Raw genomic sequence first — 25,285 nt, 5'->3', positions numbered from 1 at the left:
GTGAATCCGGGGGTTTATATTATATATTTCCTTTAGCTGGTTTGCTTTTATCATTTTTTAGTTCTATTAACTATTCTTCTTTGATTCTTTGGGTTTATTGAATAGGAGCACAACCTAATCTTCTCTAAGTTAATCATTGTCTTATGATGTAATGTCTCCATCTATTTTTTGTTCATGTCATCCAATTCATTTGTTAGGTTAGTGCTTCCTTTTTGGTTATCAAGTTATAATGCATCAGTCTTTAATTGTAAGTCTATTAATTCTTTGTTTATTTGCTTTTGTTTATATTTATACCATGCTGCACTCTCCCATATAAATATGCCTTCAGTGCATCCCATATGTATATTTCAGGTACATCCTTAGTGAGATTTATATCTAGGCATGTTTGCATCCCTTTAATATAAAATTTCTTGAAATTTTTGAGATTTATTATGTATAACGGTATCCTTGTTACAGTTATCCTTTGATTAAAGTTCAAGTCTACTTCAAAAGTAATTGTTTTATGGTCTGATAGTGGCCATGTAATTGTCTTGACTTTATTCAATTTTGTAGTTAGATCTATTGATACGTACACTCTCTGTCTATTTTCAATTGAGTACTATGCCTATAAGAATAATGTGTGAAGAATAGTGTATTTTGTTCAGTATATTCATTTATGTGTACAATATTAAAAGAGACAACAAAGTCAGAAAGCACCTTTGATAATGGTGATTTCTTATTTGTGTTTTTTGCATTTGTGTCAGTTTCCTTTATAATACAGTTGAAGTCCCCTACTATGGCTATATTGCCTTTAACATGTTGTACACTGTCTTTTAAATGCTGTTTGGCTATTTTAACTCATAGCCTTGGTATCCAATAGATATTTACTAGTGTATATATATTTTCATTAATAGATACTGTTGCTAGGCAAAACATTCCTGAACTGTTATGATATGAAATTATAATTTTAGGCACTAAAGTAGAATTTCTCCATAATATTGCTACTGCCCTTCATTTCTGCTTATAAGCAGAACTTACTAACACTGTAATTTTTTTTGTTGATTTTATTTATATCTTCCTACATACGATGTATCTCCTGCAAAAAGACTATTTGTGATTTGCATATCTTCAAATATCTTTAAAAACTTCTCCTTTTGCAGTTGTTTAAACCACTTACATTAACGGGAATAACATTTTGCAGTTGGATTAATATCTTCTTTATAAGCCATGTTCAATACTTGCAGTAGTGTGTAGACATGTTTAAATGAAGAGAATGACTAGTGTTTTCCTATTGTAACAGTATAAATGCAGGTCATAGATACCCCCCAAAAAAAAAAAAATTGCACGTATTAATATACAAATAACCATCAGACCGTCCCATGGGAAAAAGCATTCTGTCCTTGAATAGTCTAGCCATTCAAATGCACCCACTAAATCTCCTTCTCAGAATCATATCCTAGCTGTACCATCTAACACTTTTTATGACAGAAAGCAGCTTATTATATTTTGTATCTGGTTAATGTAACCCAATTTCTTATAATGCGCATAAGTTTAAATAGCATTTTAAACAAGTCATGTATAGTATATTGCTAGATATGAAAACAACATAGTTAGACTTAACTTTCAACTATTTAGTTTTGAAAACAGGAGTATATAGAAAATAGTCATATAAAAAGGGTTAATCCTTGTTTCTATATATATATATATATATATATATATATATATATATATATATATATATATATATATATATATACACATCATATAATGATAGCTATATAAGATTTTCTTATGATGAAAAAGTATTAATTTTAATGTGAAACCATTTGTATTATCATAGCAATAATATAGTTAAGAGTTATTATGTTTGCTTTGCATCTCCTTTATGTATTTTATATCAGGCTTATGCTGCAGCATCTCCTGTTTTAATGCACAACAATTTTAGACATTGTATGTAAATCAGCTTTTACGTATGTTACACTTTCTTTGTTCATGGCATAAAATATCTACAGTCTTTTCCAACAGCATTATGATTTTACTTCTATAAATCATATACCTTTATGATTTTGATACTTTAAATAAACATAAAACAATATAACAGATGTTATTAATTTACTTTTTTGTCTTTGGTATCTTGTGCTTCATAACCATATTTTCCAGCACTCACCATATGCTTTGGTATAACTGACATGAGTTGCTAAAAAGCAACTCTATGTAGAATAAATGTCTAATAACGCCATCTGAAGGCGTTAATGGATTTATATATATCTATAGAAGCAAAAAATAAGGTTTTCATTTCAGTACAGAGAAACACATGGTAAGGGTGCATGAAAAACATTCATTTCAATGTGATGTTACAAACGCATATGACTCCAAAATGAATGTTTTGCATAACATATAGCAGGCAGTGGCTCACAATCCTCTTGGTGTTTTACAATGTACATATAATGTTATAGCTGAAAAGACAAGAGAAATGTGTGAGAATATAGCTATCCTTGTCATGTTATGCCAGTATTGTCTAGTATAATTTATTGATAATCAGTTTAGATGCATGACAGAAGTTGATTTCTAAATACACTCAATGTTTTTTCTTCAGACTCTGTCATACAGTAAGAAGGGTTATCTCTCTTTATGACTGTTTAAATTCAGTCAGGTTGCTCAGCTTTCATACAGAGTGTGCTTCATGTAAATATATATTTTTAATTGAGAAGTTCTTTGCTATATATATATATATATATATATATATATATATATATATATATATATATATATATATGTGTGTGTGTGTGTGTGTGTGTGATAATGAGGTTACAAGAAAGCTAGTGGCTTTATTATAGCTATCTGTTGTTTGATGACTGCGTGACACTGTAAATTAAGTATTCAAAGCAGATAGCAATAAAGAGATATCATCCCCATCCTTCAGTATTCTGAATGTTTATAAGCAATGACAAGTTGTTACACACATAATCTATGATAATCTTATTACTTATATGCATTGTAGATATTAACTGCAAAGTATTAATAATTTATCATATATTATTAAAATTTAAAACTCAGTGAATTAAAACTTCTGCCTGCTTAGTTTATATTCTTTTAGCCTACATGCAAGCTACTGATATCAGAGAAAGCTTGTACTATAATTGCCATAACATACACATTTGTTCATCTTTTTAATATTTGTACTACATTATAAACTTGTATGCTGCTGCTATTTATAGTTTGCATTTAATATTTTTTTTTTGTTAGATAAATGTCTAAATTCATAAAATACTTTTTTATGTTATTTACATTCAATATTTTCATGTATTCTTCATTTATTGCTAAAATAGAGTGCCCGTCACTTCAAAAATCTTGAAGGCTTAAACAGTTCACTTCTATCTTTGACTCAAGTGCTTACATCGCGCTTGGGTTGTTTACTTTTGTTTTGAGCCATTCACATATTTGCAGAGGATTCAAAGCCTTTCCAAAGGATTTAACTGGATGTATTCCATGCAGGGAATCAAAAAACAAACCTTCCAGATCATGATCTTGGCAGGAAGCAGAAAATCAAGTAAGTGAAGCTTTTAGAGCATTATAAACATGTTGCGAGGATTTGAATGTTTCTAATAGATTTCCAATCCCCCAAACAGCACCCAAGTAAAGTAAATAACTGCTTTTAACCAAAATAGCACATTTAGTAATCTGAAATAATCTTTTCATCTTTTTCTGTGAGCAGTTAGCAGTTTCTACTATAGTTTAAATAAAACTATTCAGATGAGAACCTAAAGGTCTTCAATGGTACTGTCATTACTGATAACAAATTATTAAAACTTATAATTAGGCCTGCCTTTACTTAATTATGTTGTGTTAAAAGTTTATTTAATATTATTTTCTTGGTAGCATGTAAACTGTAATTTCTTAACAACTACATCACATTAAAGCATATATAACAGTATAGAAAGTCATTAGCTAGGTTTTTTCCCTTTTTTTCCATTTTCCCTGTTCTTGTTACAAATAGAAATAAACTTCAGTGTTGAAACTGTCTATTGTTCAGTATTATTGATAAAAAATAAATTCAGTTTACTAAGTTTTTCTAAGTATTATTCAAGGTTTGTGACATTATAACTATAGATAATTATATAAGAATAAAATGTTTCACCTTGCCTTCTTTGAGGTTGTTTCCTTTAATTAGAAGGCACCCTGCTTGCCTTATATTTCATGTTGCTTCATAGATTTTACATTTTATGAAGAAGTAGATCTATTTAAGCAGGACTTGTTTAACCTAGCATCATGAGAGTAAAAAATGAAATTTGTTTATTTGTCTCTTAGTTTTTTTCTTTTTCTTATCATTTGTACTTCAGTCACTTATTTCTGCTCGACGCTTCAAAGAGAAGATACTCCAATCCATTTCTTCCATTTTATCCAAGGTCTTGTTAGTTAATAAATAAGATACAGCTGCTTCCAATGTGTCAAAAGTTTTAGGACCTTTAGTAAAGAAGTTTGTTATTCTTGCAGGAAACAAGTATACTTTAAGCTGTCCTTTTTAGTTCCTTTATCAAAGGGAAGCATTCTTTTCTTTTAGTTATTACTCCTGCTGAATAGTCATTATCAAATCTAATTATGTTGTCCTTATACTTAACTGGTAACTTTGACCCTGCTGTTTTTAAGATAAGTTCTTTGTATTGTGATGAAAAAAAATGACTATTATTGACCTTGGGGTCTTCTTTATTTTATTGGATGATTAAGGAACTTTTAAAGACCTATGGCCTCTTTCTGTCCCATATGAAAGAGATTCTGTCAGTTTTAAGACATCTGGTAACCAAGAAGTAAGAAAATTCACCATGTTATCTCCTTCTGTCCTTTCTGGTAGCCCATGGATATGGACATTATTTCTTCTGGATCTGTTCTCTAGGTTGTGTATTTTGTTTAGTAATGAGGTATTTTGCTTAGAGAGAAAATCAAGTTCACGTTCTTGTTCTATAAGTCTACCCTCCACATCATTCAGTGACTCTTCCATACTAGCTATTTGAGACTTTTGTTGTGTCATTAGGTCTTGTAGTTCTATATGCTTTGTACATTTAAATGTCTAATTTATTGTCTGTCTTGTCAAATTTCATGGATAAGTCCTGCGTAGTAGTTAATAAAGACTGCAGTTGGTTTTTATGGTCTGATCCTGCTAGGTATTCTTTGAGAAGCTCATTTTAAGTAGGAGTTGATGATATTTCTTCTTATTTTTTGACAGAAAAAAAATGGTGATTTAAGCCAAAATATTTCAGTGTAGACTTACAGTGATACTAGTAGAAGCAACTCACAAAAAATAATAAGTCTACAAAATCCATTTTTTGAAATGTTTTGTCAGAAATATCTTTGTGATAGCAGAGCTAAGAAAAGATGCTGTCAACCAGTCTGCATCTTGGCTACGCCACATACTCCTTTTTTATATTTACACATAAGGCCAGGTTCCAAAATAATTTCTCTTAGTGTGTGTCTATAGGTTCATAGGTTGGTACTAGGCTATCGGCCCTAGGGCCTATACAAGCATATGGACCAAACCAAGTTCCATGCACGAAGGACTGAGTGCATGGTTCAAACCAAAAAGATTGTAGAACCAAAAAATGAACCAACACAAGGGGAAAAGTGCTAAAACATATTTTATTCGTGGCAAAGTTTATTCCATATAATCCTTGTATTGCAAACCGGTTTCGGCTATCTTTTAGCCTTCTTCAGATTGCCTATACAAGAATAGCCATAAAAAGTCCATGGCTATTTCTTCCCACAATATTTACTTCCCTGGACCCCCGTCTAGCAGGGTGACTGATGTGATGCCCGGGGTGAATTTCATATCTCCCATCCAATCGTCAAGGTTCCTTTTGAAGAGGGCCAAAGAAGCACTCAGCTTGACATGTATGGGCAGTCTATTTCAGAGTCTAGGGAGTCTTTGGGTCAGGAACCTATCCCTTCTGATTCCAAAAGACTTGTTCTCAGAGTAAATGACTTACATCATTGTCAGGTCTATCAATAAACAGGTTCCTAAATGCCTGCTCTCAGCCTGCTCTCACTGCAAGTGGTCATTACACTGAGAGCAAGTCTTTTGAAATCAGTGTCATAAATTACATTTGATTGTACTGACTTCTTAAATGTTAAGATCTACAAAGACTCACATTTTTGATTCCAGTCATCAATTTTTAGAAAGCATACCTTCTCAAATGCCTGTTTCGAAAAGGTAAGAATAGTTAAAGGCAGAATAACATGTTTGAAAATGAAAAGCATAAGTTAGTTATTGATTTAAAGAAAGGGACTACACTATATTTAACTATCTGTAGCCCACAAAGTTAAAGAAGGTTTAAATGATGCATTTGTTCTCATTTTTAAACATGCAGATTTTATTTTGCACAAAAGGGTTAAAAACGAACAGATTACAGGAGCAGTGATATGTTCTAATTCTGTTGAGACATTTAATATTAAGTCTATTATGAAGAAAAATTAAAAAGTAGTTTTTAACCCAGATTTAATGAGTAAATTTTGAACAGCCCAACTTTCTCTTTAAAAAAGTATAAATTTAAACAAATTATTGAATCTAACAATAAGGCCCCTAGAGTGGGCAAGGTGAACCAATAAGACAACTGGTAGTTTGCCCATATTGCAAGTACATCTATGATGGTATTTCAGTCATTGTGACAGGACATCCAAGAATGATAGCATGTACAGGTTCTTATGATTGCAACACAGCAGTGATCATTTACTTAGAGTTTGGTTAGGTTAATCTGAATTATTTTACGTAAGAAAGATATAATGACCTTTACACGGAGGATGTATGAATATATATATATATATATATATATATATATATATATATATATATATATATATATATATAAACAAATTATTCACTTGGTAAGCATGCGAAGGAATGAGATGGATTTAAAAGTGTTTTTTTTTCATTTTAAAAAATGAGGAAAAGCCAGTAGAAGGTAGGTTTGGGAAACAATGCTGGAATACAAACATTTAATATGACAGCTGCACTTAAATGTCACAGACCTGTCTAGGCCTTAATCAAAACATTTATATGGCTAGTGGGTTAAAATTAAAATCAGATAAACTGTGACATTTTTATTACTGTCATATAATCCTTCTACTTTTACTATATATATATATATATATATATATATATATATATATATATATATATATATATATACATTTCACCAATGTTTTTATTTGTAATGTTTATTTATAGTTATAACATTATCATTTTAAGTTTACATTAATATTTGTAATAAATCACCAGGATTCAATAAACTTCATGCAGGAATAGGGCTATTCCTGCACATAGTAAACGGTGTCCATTTCTGCATAGCCTTAACAGCAGTGTGCCTTGCATATTCATGAAGATGTGCTACTGCTAAGGCTAAATGGGCATTAACACAACTGATTGCAGGGGTTGTGTTTTAGTAGTGCCCACACATCCAACATGCCTCTTGCACTCTGAAAGTGCCATACTGCACTTATTAAATGCTTTCAGTGTCTGCGGACACTGAATGCAGGAAATATAAATAGGAAGCAATGCAGGGTGTGTGTGACAGGTACTGTCACACACCCCCCACATTGTCAAAGTGCTGTAAGCCACTTTCTAAGTGCTTTCAGTATCTGCAGACACTGAAAGCAGTTATTTAGATAGGAAGCAATGCAGGGGGTGTATGACATGTACTGTCACACATTCCCTGCATTGTCAAAGTGCTGTACGGTACTTTTTAAGTGCTGTCAGTGTCCGCGAACACTGAAAACAGTTATTTAGATATGAAGCAATGCAGGGGGTGTGTAGTGTCACACAGCTCCAGCAATGTAAAAGTGCCATATGACACCTTTAGCATGTCTCAACCTCTCAGAGCAAAACACTGTCGAAAGTCTAAAATGATGGGTGGAACAAATAAGGATTAGAAGTCTGAAACTCAAATATATGCTATTATTTAGTGACTTCATTCCTGATATTGCCCATACAGACCTAGACATATGACAGAATGACAGGTAGTGCATTACCAAATATGCTTTCCCAAATATACCAAAAGTGCTTTTATTATTTTTTTTTAGTTCAAAGTTAAGTTTAATCATAGCTGAGCAGTTCTGCATGTTATGGCCCTCTGCTCAGCATTGCTTAAACATCTCATAGGAGCTAAATAAAAATGTATAGCTAAAATACTAATAACGAAATAGCATAGTGGTTAGAGTCCTAGCTTTGCATGCAGTTGTGCATGGTTCAAGTACCAAAACAGACACTTTATTTTTACATGGGAAAGCATTGTTAAAATTGTTTTTTTTTTGTTAAATTATGTAGTAAGGGATATTTGTTACCCACGGGAGTGTAGCTGGTCCAAAATGGAAGTGTGAGTGGATATAACATGTGAAATCACCCATGTATGGTAATGTAATGAAAGCACACACAGGGGTATCATGTAACGTAAATCATATACACTTAGTAATATGTCAGTAATGATGAATCAATCTACAATCCTGATTTTTTTCTAAATGAAAACTGAGCAATGCTAAGCAGTGCTCAGCTATGCTTAGCATGTTTAAGCATTGCTTAGACATAAATTCTAAGCAGCAGTTAGCTAAGCTAAGCAGATTTGTGCACTGTTAAGCAGTGCTCAGCATTTACCCCTTTAAGCACTGTTCAATTCATCTTAGCGGATTTGCACACCGCTTATCTGAGCTTAGCATTTTCAAAATGGTCCAATGACAGCAAAGGGTGGGAATATGGCCTTATTTAAACCACACAGGTGGGAATACAGCCATAACTTGTTGTAGTCTGATCTCTGCAAGAACCATGTCTGGTGTTGGAGACGGATCGTACTTTCGGGCGCAGAGCTGGGGCATTCAGGAGTCTAGGGTCATGGCTGGGCTCCTTGTAGAAAACCATGATGACAGCCTACTGCAGGGCCAGTACCAGGGCTCTTAGTACAAAATGGAGGACTGGGACCACCTGGCACATGACCTCACCAGTGCCACAGCAATCCCGCGAACTGCTGAGCAGGTATGTCATTACTATGCTGACAAAAAGTGGAGGAAGTGGGAGCTCTTGGCCCAGTGGATCCAAGATGTCTGGGCATGGAATGCTGCAGTAGTTTGTAATTAGTTCATACATAGCTGTACCAAATCCTAGCCTGAGTATGTGATAAACAGGTATGCATAATGTTTGTTTTCTCCTCTATAGCTGCAGTGGAGAGGCCTAGCAATGCTGTGATCCATGCTGCCAGACTGACAAGGCTGTGCGAACAGGCTGGTGAATACAGATCTACCCTGCAGTATATATTGAAATAAATAAGAAGGAGTAAATCATGTACTGCCAGTAGATGTAGTGTGTTCTGTGTCTAATGCTTAAATAAAAGTTTGCCAGATTAATATTGATCTACAGGATATGAAGTAGTAAAGCACTGTGTCATATAAGTGCAATAATGACCTAAACCACCAACTGTTGTGTTTACTCTGGTATGTTGTTGTACAAATAGAATGTGTACAGGTTCTTCACAGTGAATATGGTTTTGACAACATGAATTTACTGAGGCTGTTTTGAGAACCAGCTATTATGCAAAACAGTAGATTGTGGAGCTGTAAAACAAGATATAAATGAAATATGAAATATGTTATGTACTAAGATCTGAACCCTAAATGGTAATGTCTAATGTATTATAGTGTGCCCCCTGCAGCATTGCCTTGTGTTAAACTTCAGATTGTATTATGTCAAAGGAGTAATACACAGTACATTAACTATCTGTCATGCATGAATCCCAGGATTACATGGTCAGAGTGTCTAACCCACAGAGTAATAGGCAGAAATCAGTCAAACAAAAACACATAAGTTCCCCAGTAGCTCAGTGTGATGAAAAATAGCCTTATTGTTTAGTTTAGCATACCCAGACATGGTTTGAATCCAGGGAGTGGTACTGAGAGGTGTGCATATATACACTCAAGAAATCTTGAATATTTGTAGAAACAGTCAGATAAGGGTAATGGATATTTTCTCCACAGATCTTACAGGTAAAGAAATATTTGTAGTAGCTGTATGTAGGGTATACCAAGACACCAAGTGCAACTGTCCCACTGTCCAACCCCATGCCTGCAAATGACAGCAGGATAGGTACATACAACATGCACTCTTCCCGATACACGTCTATCAAGTGTCACACTGTCATGGCTAGTGGTCACTGCTGCCAATCACCTTGGACACAGATAGGAATCCAGTAGCAGGTATACACATCATCAGTGCAGGTTACCCCTTCTTTGTTAGATATGTAACCCTGACATGTACAAGCCCCCCCCCAAGTAATGTAGCCATAGTTATCCCATTCTGCCCCATACCATTACAGGATGACAGTTTGATAGGTATGTTTGTGCTACAGAAGCTATGGGCCATAGGTAGATGTAAAGTGAGGACAGACCTGTAGAGTACTGATCAGTACTGATGCGAAAAATAGAATCCTATACAGTTGTTAATGGACTTTTTCTATCCCCCCACCCCTCATCTGCATCACTAATTATTATTCATATAGTACGGGTATGTTTTTTCTCAAAACTAAATGTTGGGACTTCTGTTCTATTATTGTTCATATATTTAATTGGTTGCATATTAACATACCTAGTTCTAATGCCATTGTTGGCAGCTTGTTGCCATCAATGTAACTGGCATGCTGTTACAATGCTTACTGTTGTTCCATTTATGCATTTGTTCTGTTAGCTATGCAACTGTTTCAAATCTGTTGGTTTGGGTTAACTGGAACACCCATGAATGCTGTTATTTCTAATCTTGAAATGTTTTGTTCTTGACTAACCAATATGTTTTGGATAACCTCGACACTATAGCACATTTGGGAAGGCAGATCCTTGCGGATCCACCTGTCCCACCCCATCTGGCCGTGGCACTGCACCCCAGCATCTCTGGGACCAAATCTGGAACTTCCTCATCTGCTACTCCTGCACCACCTTCAGGTGGAACCACCACAGGTGACGGGGTCCGTTCACCCCAGGCATGGAGAGGAGCCTGTTACCCACTGCAAGTTCCAGGGTATTGTGTGCAACATCATCTGATCTGAGTTGGAGGGACAGCTGCACCACATGGAGGGCTGCCTGCTGCACATGGAGTGGCAGGCTGCCCCTGTTGTCCAGCCCCTAGCACAGTCACCTTCAGGGCTGTGAAGGTTCAGTGGTGACTGCCCATGGTAGGGACCTCATTTCCACTGTGTCTATTTGGGGGCTCATGGACCTCTGATTCCCAACCACCGTCCCTGTATAAGGTGTTTACTACCCTCATGTGTCATAGACCACCCCTGTCTTCTGTCTTGTGTGTCTTGTCTGCCTGCAAATGCAACCTATCCTACCCAGCCTACCTCCCCAAGCATACCTACAGCCCTTCCCCAACATCCCACTCTCACCTTAATAAAAACAAAAAAGGGTATTTATCCCACAAAAAAATCATTGCCCCATACATAGCTCGACAGTTCACCTCCATGTCCAGTGACATCAATCAATCAACACTCAAATTATTCTACAAATGTATGTTGCCAATACCCCTCCCTCTGGGGTGTGTGGCTATAAATTCCAAATTTTCCACATCAGTCACACCTGTTGCTGCAGTAGAAATGTTGAGCTATGGTCCTTCCCTATATCCATCCTGCACATCCCTAGCTGGTTTTCCTAATGTTTTACCCCCTGCTTGCCCCCATTTCACCACTTTCCTATCACACTTTTCTTTTCTTTTCTTTATTTAAAATTAGCATGGGTGTAAGTGGGAATATTCATCGCTAAGCAAAGCTAAGAGGACTTAACAGTCTGTTAGCATTGCTTATCTTTGCACAAAGCCACGCAAACCCACTTACAACTGTTTAAAAGTGCTTTAATCACTCTGTCTCCATCAGCCCTTGTTCTGCCCAATAACAAATTAATCAGCACTGCCAAGTCTTGAACCCAGAGTACTGTGCATTACAATCACATCAGCATACCACTACACCATCGAAACTGTGGGAATTTGTAAGGCATTTACAAACACATCATGCACTATGGTAATTTAACATTAATGGAAAAATGTCATCACTACTAAGTCTCTAACTCAGAACCCTGTGCCCAACAATCACAGCAATGTACCTCTATACCATCTAAGCTGCGGTAATGCTTTATGCTTTTACAAATATATCATGTACTACAGTCACTTAACATAAGGGAAAAATACACATGCTTATATATATGGTTTACTATTAATATTTCAACATCGGAATGTACGCCTATGAATTATTCAAACTACAGATGTTCGAATAGTTCATATGAGTACATTCCAAATGTTTGAATGTTATATTTGCAAATGTCCTGTGTATTCGCAAATATAAACATTCGAAGGGATGCCCAGAGATCACGGTACAGTTCGGTTTGGTAAATACATCACTTTCCTCACTGTAGTGCAATCTCAGAGTTGGAATATATAGTTAGGGGAATGTGGGGGCACAATCCCCACAAGGGGGTTCAGGGGGCTTGCCCCCCTGCATAAACGGGATGTTAGGTGTAGGAGATAGGGATTTATGGCAATGATGGCATTGTCGTTAATTGCCGTAAAATGTCGAATTCGACATTTTCGGAAATTACTGCAGATTTATGACTACCTGAACAGTCGTAAATCTGCAGTTTCAACATTAATTGTCAACATTTAATTCTGAAATTATTTTTATTTTCGTACTTTTAATAATAAACCTACATATATATATATATATATACACACACACACACACACACACACACACACACACACACACACACACACACACACACACACACACACATATATCAACCTTTTACTACAAGACATCTGCAAAAAGCCTGACAAAGTGGGGGGATAAAGGGCAAACAATAGCGGCATATTTTAAATATGGCTGTTTTAAGCATAGACGTCTGCTGGAGTAGTATGGTTTGTTTTAACATATTTTCTGATAGATTTCAGGTCTGAAACACAAACGGTTGTCATCATTTACTGATGTTGATGCTTACATCATCCCAGTGATTTGCAGAAACCCACAGCTGTTATGGGAAACAGACCAAACATATGAGCCATACATCTGGACAGTATATAGAAATCTGGACAGTGGAGAAATATGACTGCAGTCATGAAGTATGACTGTAGTCATGTAACAGAAGGGAAATAACACTGAGAGCTGCCAACAATTTCACCCAGCACCTTCCGAACTTCAGTCAGACCAACACAGCAGTACCCTAAATCAGCTCTGGGGAATTACTCATGCATTTATATCATGTACTACAGGGATGTAACTGTAGGGAAAGCAGACATTGGTGAGAAATTATCTACCCACAACCATTTGCACCATAGTCACAGCAGCATACCAGTACCCCAATTGAACTCTATAGTATAACATCTGTTTGAACAAATATATCCTGTCAGTCACACATTACATTGACATATACTGCCCAAAGTCACAGTCTACTGGAAATCCTGAGGTGTTACAGGAAAGGTCTCAGTCTGCACCTACAAACATATACACCTGATAGACCACCAGCAACTGTAGCAGCATGCACAGTTGGATAGAATATGATCTATGACACTCACATCTGCCACTCTCCCTACTCAGCCCAACAAACATTTGCACACTACACTGCTACACAGTCGTGACAGTCTGTTAACAATGGCTAGACATACATAATTCTCAACTGTATGGATTTCCACAGAATGTCCAGGGTGTGGGACCATATTTATGGCCACTGCCGCATACCACTTCCGTGAATCTCATAAGTCACTGGGATGATATCATGAGTGAAGTCACTAAATAATGATGTACCATACCTCTGAACCTCTTACTGTCTCTTAACTGGCTCAATGATAGTACCCACTTGGTCAAAGTAGTGGAAGCCACCTCTAGTAGTAGACTCTGACAGACCGGTGTACTCCAAGGATTGGTATGGGACCTCTACTGTTTGAAATATACTTTTCTGAGGTACAAGACAAAACCAGTGGTCTGTGGCTGACCAGGTTTACAGATGATTGCAAGCTGGCTACTGTCTTACATTTCCCTCCTGATGTGAGCATCCCCCAAGAGGCCCTTACCCAAGTTAATGACTGCTGCCAGAAGCATTGCCTCAAATTGAATGCTAGGAGATACATAATTTTCCCTGTTGTGGTAGATGTCATCCACACTAATTATGACAGTAATAACAATGTACTGAGCATGCAATCAGGTGTAAGGTGACTTGTGCACCAAGGTTGGTAGCAACCTGACAGTTTCCCATCATGTGTTCACCATTGTACAGAAGACTGTCTACATGGCCCATCTCACAAATAGGGGTATGTCATCCAGGAACCAGGAGGCCACAACATCCCTGTACTCCACGCTTATCAGACGCATTACTGAGTACAATGGCTCCTTTGGCGTGTACCTTGCCAAGCAAATGCAGCAGCTGCAGAGACCACAGACATTCCTGACCAGGCAAATCCAGGGTCTGCAACACCTATCCTATTCAGATAGACTGAAAGCCCTGTCCCTGTACTAAAACTCATACAAAATGATCATAGGTGACCTGTGTCTGGCATACAAGGTCATTTATAAACCAGCCTTGATGGTGTTTCTGCATATCTGTAAAACAAATGCAACTCACACAACCCACATGCAATGCCCTCACCTGGTCTGAGACATGTATAGTACTTGTTGGTGGCATAATGTAAAATGCAGTCCTTCCCCATATCTAGCAGAGTACCTGTATATCCCTTTGGAAGAAGAAGCTGGACGACTGCATGGGAAATGGAAAATACACCCCTGGGATCCTGCGTGTGTCCCAGCTGGATAGGGAAAACAGATGCTGGCTTTGAAGGGACATGGGCAAAAGTCTGTGCTAGGCTTATGAGGGTATCCGGGCCAATAGCTTGGTATCATCTTATGCACCTAGTACTTTACATGTTTCTTGTATGTATTGGAGACTGTCCTGCAATGTTGTCTAAAATGAATCCCTTTGAGTCTGAACTGTGTAGGTACTGCATTAATAGAGTATTCACTTGTTCCTTCATTATTTATTATCACATATCATTAAACATTGTCATTGTGTTTGGTCTGTATAGCATTAAGTCAGCTCTTACAATACTTGCATATGCACTTGGTGACACTGTGTAATTCACTCCAATACCTTTGGTCTTGGTCACACTTACCATTCTGCTAATAGGCCCATCACATAGTAGGATTTGTCACCTTTTGTTGAGGGCCTTACAGTAGCTGTTAAAGAGGTGAATTGTGGCAGTCAAAACTACCATAAAGTCTGGCCTGAAGGGCCCATAAGTGGCAAAGCTGTGCCAGACTTTACCAGGAGTGTGTGTGTGTGTGTGTGTGTGTGTGTGTGTGTGTGTGTGTGTGTGTGTGTGTGTGTGTGTGTGTGTGTGTGTGTATCAGCAAACATAATACTGCAGGGTATTCATTTACATATGTTGTCTTTCCCTCACAGGTGAATATGGGGGTTGGTGTCTCTCCCATTCACAACCTGTTGTCAGTGTCTTAGCAGACTCTCATGATGACAGTGGTCAGTGTGAGGCACAGGTGGGGTTGTTGGGGATCTGACTCTGTGCTATTGGTTGGTATCCCACTGTCACCCACAATGTCCCTGTACACATTCAGTATGCCCACACATACCCAATCCCCAGCAACTGCAGATAAGGGACAGTTGGAGGGTGGTGGCATGGAACAGGCTAGTGTGGTGACTATGGCAAGTGTAAGTGTAGACACTAGCCATAGCCAGAAAGCAGGCAAGGTCACACACAGGCATATGGACAGGGCTGCTTGATTGAGGACTGCTGCCCATCAAGCCCCTGTTGCAAGTGTCAGAGCAGGTGTCACCAGATGCATGTACTCTCCATCATAGAGGCACAGGTGTGTACTGACTGCAACACCAGACAGATGCTCAGGGTCCTGAATGCAGCACTTTCTGCCATGTGTGATGACCTCCACAGCATTTGTGATGCCATACATCATTTTGCCAATGTCATGGATAGACTGTGGGGTGAGATATTGTCACTGCACCACAGTGGCTTGGTGTTAGAAACTGTGTAACTGTGCTTGTATGGTGGATGACATCTGTATGGGCTGAAAATAGGTTGGCATTGGGGGAGTTGACAGGGTGAAAGAGGCACACAAAATGGTATAGCCGTCACATACATACAGTAAAGACAGCCAGCACAGGGGCTGTGCATACAGACACACATACACAGTTGCCAAGAGACATATTAGTAACCCTACGTATCCACTTCTATGTATTATATTGCTACGTACACATGACATGCTCCACACAGATTACATACCTCGGACATAACACACAACATCTTACAACAAGTAATCTTCTGAATGAATTCATGGATGGTGGGATAACCCAACAGAAATAGTGACTGCTCTCAGCTACTGCTCCTACAAACCTGGACAAGTGATGGAGTGACAGACTTTGTATCAGTATGGTGTCAGTCTGGTATGATGTCTGATGCTGGCATGTGTGTCACTATGGTAACTGTGATATATTTGGCAATGGTATAACAGGAATGCTCATTGTTAGGAGACACAGACCACATATATGTTGCAAACATCTGTATATTCCATGTACATCTGTACAAATGACTGGTATGGGAAGTATAGTGTTACATGGTGCATGTGGAGTAGATGCCAGTAACAGGCTCTTTAAATTAATATCATGGGTAGGGGGTCAACAGGCCTTAAAATGGTATAACCTAATCACACAACAGCCGCAGGGGATATGCTTCACACAGTCTACTATAGGTGTTAGTATTGAGATTAGAGCCTCTACATATCTATTTGTACAATAGTATTACACAGTTATTGCACATGCCACAGAGCATAGAGGGCTGACAAGTGCATACGGGTACTTCTAAGTTGAATGACATCAGCAGGCCATGTAAAGTAGGGCAATGGGAAGTGTACTGGGTGGTACACACATCAAAATGGTATACCCCACACCCTGACAGGATATGATTCTCACCCAAACTCACACACAGGGAGTATATGATTCTTATACACATGCACAGTATCACAATTGCCAGTACTGAGTTTAGAACCCCTACCTATTTGGTTGTGTGTACCACAGTTATCACACGTGCCACAGAGCTTACAGAATTCAACAGTGTCCCAAGGTACATTTAAGGTGAATTTCATTAAGAGCCCTTGTAAAGTATTGGAATGGGAAATGCACTGGGTGGGAAGGGCATCAAAATACATTACCCTCCAAGCATACACACTTACAAACACCTTCACACACACGTATACACATTTGCCAGAACAGAGAGTAGAACGCCTGCTTATCTAGTTATTTGTACTATACTGCTACTTACTCACCATGAAGGTTGTAGGACTGAAAGTTGTTCAAAGGTACTTCTGAGGGGGATGACATCAACAGGACTGCTAAAGTAGGGCACTGTGAAGTGTTGTTGGTGGAAAGTTCTCACAATACTTCTTCCTACAATCATACACATGTGCCGAAACTAAGAATAGAATCCCTGCCTATCTAGGGCACTGGGAAGTGTTGTTGGTGGGAATGTCCTCAAAATACTTCATCCTACAAACATACACACTTATACACAACACACATAAGCTTGCCAGAACTGAGAATAGAACCCCTGCCTATATAGTTATTTGTATGACACTGTTACATAGTTATTGCATGTAGCATGGAGATTATAGGGCAGTGGCTGTCCAAAGGTACCTCTAAGGGGAATGACATCAGCAGGACTGCTAAAGTAGGGCACGGGGAAGTGTACTGGGTGGGAATGGCCTAAAACTGTTTCACCTACAAACAAATGAACACACATACTCTCTCACATTTATATTTGCCAGGACTGAAATTAGAACTCCTACCTATCTAGCTATTTGTACTATAATGTTACATAGTTATCACATGTGCTACAGAGCTTATAAGGCTGACAGGTGTCCAATGGTGCATTTAAGGTGAATGACATCAGCAGATCTTGTGAAGTAGTGCAATGGGATGTGTACTGAGTGGGAACGGCCTCTTAATACTTAAACCTACACACACACACACACACACACACACACACACACACACACACACACACACATACAAAGGCAGGTGATGTGATATTATAATCCCCCCACCTCAGTACTATTACACAATGGAGCTCATTTTCATGCTGGCATGTGCGACTGGTTATGACTGGTATGCCACTGTCTGCAGCAAGACATCACTCTATGCCATTCAGGGTATCCCTGTTTATGAATCACTCTCTATGTGTCTCCCTGTGTCTCTCTCTCTATCACTGAATGTCTCTCTCTTCCCCACGTCTATGTGCATGTGTGTCCTTGACATATTGTTATATGTTGTCCATATATATGTCTGTGAATCACACAGAACAGATGCAGATATATCACATATGGGCCACCTATGGCTAGCTGAGGGTAATCCTGTCTGATGGGTATGTGTAGAGTCAGTTAAAGTGTACATAGCTGTCTGCATGCAAAGACATATATGCGCAATATAGTTATATAGTCCAATGTGGGTTCCAACATGGGCTGTGATTGTCTAAGTGTAGGAGCATGCCCAGCATGACCTTCTAAAATAAGACTGGGGCTCCATTCCAGAGATAGTTGTATTCCAGTCCGGGGTTTTGTGTGCTACAGCTGTACCTCTCAAAAGTAAACAGAAAGTTGCTAAAGGTACAGGGTTTGTTTTAGCAGACATTTTCTGATATATGTGACATCTGACACTGGAATGTATTGTGCCATTACCTAGAGACAGACATCCTCAGATCATCACAGTGCTTTACCAGAAGAATACAAGATGTATGATGCACATAGCAATATTATGAGCCCAACTATAGACATTCTTGCCCAAAAAGGCCAGTTGAGAGCTGTGGCTACAGCCGATTGACTGATGAAGCTGTGAAAACAGTCCAGCAACTTGGTGATATACTGGCTGGGGATCTCCTGCTTTTGTGATATTCTTCTTACCTGAACAGTCATATCCTGGTGTGGGCCATACCTCTCAACTGTACAGTTTTTGGCAGATTGTTCAGGTGTTTGTCTAGAAGTTTGGTCCAGTCTACATAAACTTGTATTTTTATGGCAAGTTAGTTGCAAATAATTAAAGACTGACATTACAAAATAACGACAGACATTATTGTTTCAGAGTTCATAACCTTCAGACAATTCCTGCTAATGCAAAACCCATTATTTGACCAACTTTCTCAGTTTGTAAGAGTAATATTGCAATACGTGCCTATTACTGTGCCTTTGTCCCACTTTTATTTATGACCTTGCCCAGATGTCTTGCTGTTAGAGGTTGAAAGGTATGGGTGTGGGTACAGAGTGCATTCTACTGTGCAGAAATGTCCATTATATGTGTAGCATATTCCACATAACACTGTGACTTCCAGGTATGTCAGTGGCAGAGCAGTACAGAGGAATGTGGTGAACCTAGACAGTTGTGTACAGGTTGATAGGTTGATATGACATTAATAGGGTATTGGCCCTGAAGCCCTCATGACACACACAGATGAGAGTGTAGCCCATGTTAAGACATCACAAACCAAGAACCGACTCCAAGGATATAACCAAATCCAGAAAGATTCACAACCTTGCACCAATATTTCACTTTATTTAGCACTTTCATCAGCGTATAACAAATTACTTCTTCAGAATACAACCATTCTAAAAACACATGTTTAAATGATTCTTAAAATCAAGTCGTGATTAAAATATCCAATCATTACCCAGCTTCAATTAACCAAATTACATATGTTAACTCACAAATACCAAACACTATGTTGCCTTTCCCAACCTACGTTTAAACCATTAATGTTTGTTAAAGCAACCATGTTATGTTGAAAAATACTTTGAATAAAAACCATACACTGGTGTATAAATCATAAAACTTGTTCTTATATAAGAATGTAGTTTTAAATAACTGCTGAGACTAATGCCATCATTAACCCAGGTTTTGTGTGTGGATTCAACCTGATTTGCCAACAAAGTTCTTTGATGTCTAACATATTTTCCCATGGTCCACTTCTAGGGTCTTGAGGTGCTTTTTCTATAACTGCAAACTTGAAATTATGTGTAGAATATTTTTCTATATGTCTAAATAAAGCACTATTAGTGCTGTGATTTTTTTTATATCCCTTGCATGCTCATACATTCTTTCCCTGAGCTTTCTTTTGGTTTTTCCAATGTAAAAACCTGTGCATTCCGAGCATGATGCAGCATAGATTAGTCCTAGAGTGTTACATGTGTATGTATGTCAAATGTTAATATTATTTTGTTCCATTTTTCCACAGAGATTTTAATTGTATTTGTATTATTGTAGTTTTGTTGAGACTAATTCATTATTATCCTTGCATAACACAATTCCTAGATATTTTAATGTACATTCTAGTTTCCCTATGATGTGATCCCCTATTCTTTTTTTATTTAAAAAAAATGATTTTGATTTATTGAAATGGAGTCATGAAGTCATGTGAAATTTGTCAATTAATATATATAATTCTTCTAATGTCTCTTTTGTATTAAATACTATTAGTAATATGTCATCAGCAAATAGCATTACTTTAGAATTGTATTGTTCATAAACATCTACTCCTTTGATTTTTATATTGTTACAAATTGAATCTGCCAATATTTAAATAGCCAGAGCAAATAGAATCAGTGACATGGGACATCCTTGTTTAGTGCCTTTCGTTATATGTATAGATTCAGAGGTAAAAAACCTAACTTGACATATGCTAAATTATTTGTATGCATATTCTTTAGGAGATGAACAAAGGATGCTGGCAATTCAAATAGCATTAGGATTTTGAATAAATAGTACCAATTCAGGGAATTAAAGGCTTTCTCCATATCTAAGCCAATTATGAGTGTTTATTTCCTTTATTAACATAATATATAAGAGAAATTATCCTTTTAATATTGTCATGTGTGTCTATGATATATAAATCTAGTTTGATCATTATTTATTGTTTGGATAGTTGTATTTTCATTCTGTTAGTTAATATTGTCCTAAATACCTTATAGTCATTATTTAATAATGATATAGGTCTATATGAGATTCAGAGGTTTGGGGATTTGTTTTCCTTTAGGATTGGTGTGATTAAGGAATATCTCCAAGAGGGTGGTATTAAAGCTAGTGACCGAATTTCTAATAGAGTTTTATGGAAGAGGATAATATCTTTGAAGGAAAAAAATGTATATATTTCCTTAATTATGCCATCCATATCTGGAGTGTTATTATTTTTATCCTCTTTTATTGTACCTGTAATTTTTTTGCAGGATATGGGTACTTGCAGATCTAGTTTTAATTTTTCTGGTAATTTTTATATTAGAACATGTGTCATCTAGAATTAATTGATTGATATGTATATTTGTTTATGGAAATGTTCCATATAGTGATTTCTGTAGGCATCAAGAATGTCACCTATATCTGAGACATTTTCCCTTTCTTTTCATGGAAGGTACTTTTAATGTTATTAGCTTTTGACTGTATTTTGATTATTGTGAATAAATTATGCAGATATTTGGGAGAAGTGGCCAAGGTAGTAAGTTTTAGTTTTTCTCAAGGTAAACTAGTTTTATGTGTTAGAATGCCATTGTATTTATTGTTTAATACTTCTACTTACTTTTTCATCTCCAAATGATTTTGATTTTTTCAGCTTTTACTGATAAAATTTTGGATTGTAGATCTAATAATTCAGAATCCCATCCTCTGATTTTTTTATACCAAGTTAGGGTTTTACCATATACGTAAGCTTTTGAGTCCCATATCATTATTTTATTTATCCCTGTGTTATAATTAATATATAAAAAGAACTGTAATTCAGGTAATAACCAGTGTTTGAACTCTTTAATTTTAGTTATATATGCTGGAATTCTGGAGTTAAAGGTTAATGGTTTGTACCCATTCTGAAGTTTTAGTATCAATGAATTCTGGTCTGAAAAGTGGCAGGGAGTAATTGAGAAATTAATGATTTTAGAGTGTAAGTCATGGGTAGCAAATATTTTATCTATTCCTGTTTGGGTACCAAATCTGTGATCTTGATGGGAAAACAATAAAGATTTATCTTCTTTAAATCAGAAAGTATCTACAAGATGAAATGATTCTACTCACTTGTTTAAAGCGTTTGATACAGAAGATGTATGCAGTGGTCTTTTATTTGTAGTTTCAGAAATATCAAATATACAGTTAAAATCTCCTCATAATATTAAGTTGCCTTTATAATTATTGGAAATGGAATCCAATTGTTTTTTAACAGTTCCTGTTCCACTGCCTGGAAACTAGGGTCCATATTCTGTTATTATATTTAACTATTACTAATGCCATAAACCCTTCTTTATCTTCATACTTATAAATGATTTCTTGGTTAATCACATTTGTTTTCCATAAAATTGCTACTCCCTTTGTCTTTGTCTTATAAGTGGATTGCACCAATATCATATATTTCTTAGGATTCCATTTGCAATTGTCATTTGTTTTGAAATGAGTTTCTTAAAGGAAGACAATTTGTGATTTGTTCATTTTTAACTATTCCAGTAGATTTGATCTCTTGCTAGGATTGTTTAAGCCATTGGTATTTAAAGATAATAAAGTTAAGTCCATCTTAGTGTATTTAGACTATGTATTTTTTGTTTTATTGTGACTATTAAACATTTTCCTCTGATAATAATAAAGTATATGTTTGAGCTTTTAAAGGAAATTATCAGTTTTATACTTTGAGTGTTTACCAATAAAGTAATGTTTTGGTCAGACATACTAAAAATGTTTTTGTGAAATAACAAAATTAAATTAATAAATGTTAACAAAACTAAGATCCGCACTAGCCATGGAATGAAAATCATTCCTAATCTGATGGATAAACCTAAATCCATCAGATTATCACTCATACATTGACAATCCAGAACATTTGAGCTCCATAAATTGAATTATCATATGGAGAATATTTGTTATAGAAATAAGCAATATTTATATTATTTTGAACATATATAGTACTACTGTAGATTAGACAGAGTTCAAATACAATATAAATGTCTACTTATTGCATAAGCAATTAATATTTGCATGAAAGATAGATGACAAGCAATTCAATCATAGTAAAGTAGGATGTATCATATATAAAACCTCAGTGAAAGATTATAGCACACAGTCATTTAACATATTCACCCTTATTGATAAAGTCTTTCAAAACTTATTACTTTATATAAATAGATGGTAATAATATTTCTACCTAATGTTTATAATACAATGTATTTTACTGGATATAGCAGAAGTTATATGTCATTGTTTGCCAGCATTTAAGTAATCACTTTGCTGCTAACTTACTTAAAGCATCAAGTTTGTTTTATGTGAACATTGATGAAAGTTAGTGCATTTTAATTATCATGCATCCCTCTTCCCCCCATTTCCTACTTTTAAGGATTTTTATATCTGTCATTTATTATACAATGAATGAAACTATAGTTTAAAAACAACAAATTCACATATTGTGATTAATGATTACAAGTTTCCTTTCCATATTCATAAATTGCCATTTTATGGCATATACTGAAAGTGTTTAGATTTAAAGGGCAACATTCTATTTTGTATAATCAGCAAAGGTTAAACTGAGTGATTATTGTCAATTTAATACTATTTGTTCAGAATGTAATTTGTACATTCTGTGATATCCCTAGTTCAGGCTTCCATTGTTTCCCTTGAACAACTTTGTCAGTTTGATGTCATGTATAAAACATTAGTTACCTTGGTAAGAGCTTAAGTATTATGTATAGTCAAGATGGGTTACAAAACTGCAATTCAAGTTAAAGCAATTATAGGACTTGTTATGCACATTTACTTATATGAAAAAACCATCATGCTTCCCTTTGATGTTCAATATAGTGTATGTCATTTATGAAAAGTTAAAACAGTAGTATTATACACAAGCCCATGTTATTAAACTGAGTGTCTATTGTCAATTTAATAGTATTTGTTCAGAATATGATTGTTACATTCTGTGACATTTCAAGTTCAGGCTTCTATTGTTTCTCTTGAACAACTTTGTCAGTTTGATGTCATGTATAAAACATTAGTTACCTTGGTAACAATTTAAGTAAGATATATGGTAAAGATGGGTTACAAAAACAAAAAATCAATTTAAAGAAATTACATTACTTGTTATGCATATTTACTTATATAAGAAGATCATTTATGACATGTTAAGATAGTAGTGTTATTATACATAAGCCCATGTTATTAAATCCTGTCTTTAATATGTAAATTCAGCAGACTGCTTCATCTTATATGATGATTATATATTTTATGTCTAGATTTACTAAAATCATACATTACATAACTATTGTGTGTGTGTGTGTGTGTGTGTGTGTGTGTGTGTGTGTTTTTTTTTTTGGCTGTTGCGTAGTTATTTGAGAGGCCACAAGCTGTAATTCTTATTCTTATTATTAGCTCCTTCCAAGCATGTTTGTACAGTCCATAGACTTTAAATTATGAGACCCTTCTGGTTTCTTATTTGTTATATTTCCATCCTTACATACACACATATCAGTACTTCAAGCACTGGCAACAATGCCCATCCAGTTTTGCCAGAATACCATTCACTAGTTTATGTGGTGTGTTTCCAGGCTGTACTTAAAATATCCAAATCAATATTTGTCCTGTTCCATTTTACAAGCCTGTTCACTGCAGTGGCCACTCTGACAGTGAACCACTCAACACACCTTCCATTCCCACAGATATTTCCACAAGGGAAATCTGATGATTCTCTAGCACTTCCCGGCAACCCCAAACACCCCTAGAATCAACTATCCCCATATGCCCAATACATCTGAGCAAGCTCACCTCCCAGCCCACTGCAAAGGGTACTGCACAAGACAAAGTGCTCTTAGCCTTTCACAATAACTCAGGCTGCCACTCTTATGTAAGTCCTTAATGTTTTTGGACCAAAATAAATTTTAAATATAAAATTGCGCTTATTATTTTATTTATTTATTTTTTTTATCAAGAATCGACTTAATAAGCTAAAACAAGGTTTGTTGGGAGACCATCAATATGTGTACATGTGGTTTAAAACAGCCCTTTTATTTTATATATATATATTTTTTTTTTTTTAAGCCAAAAACGTCATTGCCAAGAATCATCTCAGAGGCTCCTCAGAGCTGTTAAGCATTATCGTCACTCTATCTCCTTTACCATAGCAATCTGGGAGCATCTGTTTCTGTTAGTGTGTCTGTGTACTGCATACTCATGATGCACCTGAAACAAAGCTTCACTTCACTGCAACTTCAAGCCTAAATTCCCTCCC

This window comes from Protopterus annectens, chromosome 1.part0 (assembly GCF_019279795.1).
Source record: "Protopterus annectens isolate FY-2018-M chromosome 1.part0, PAN1.0, whole genome shotgun sequence".
Taxonomy (NCBI): domain Eukaryota; kingdom Metazoa; phylum Chordata; order Ceratodontiformes; family Protopteridae; genus Protopterus; species Protopterus annectens.
This window is presented reverse-complemented; position numbering follows the sequence as displayed.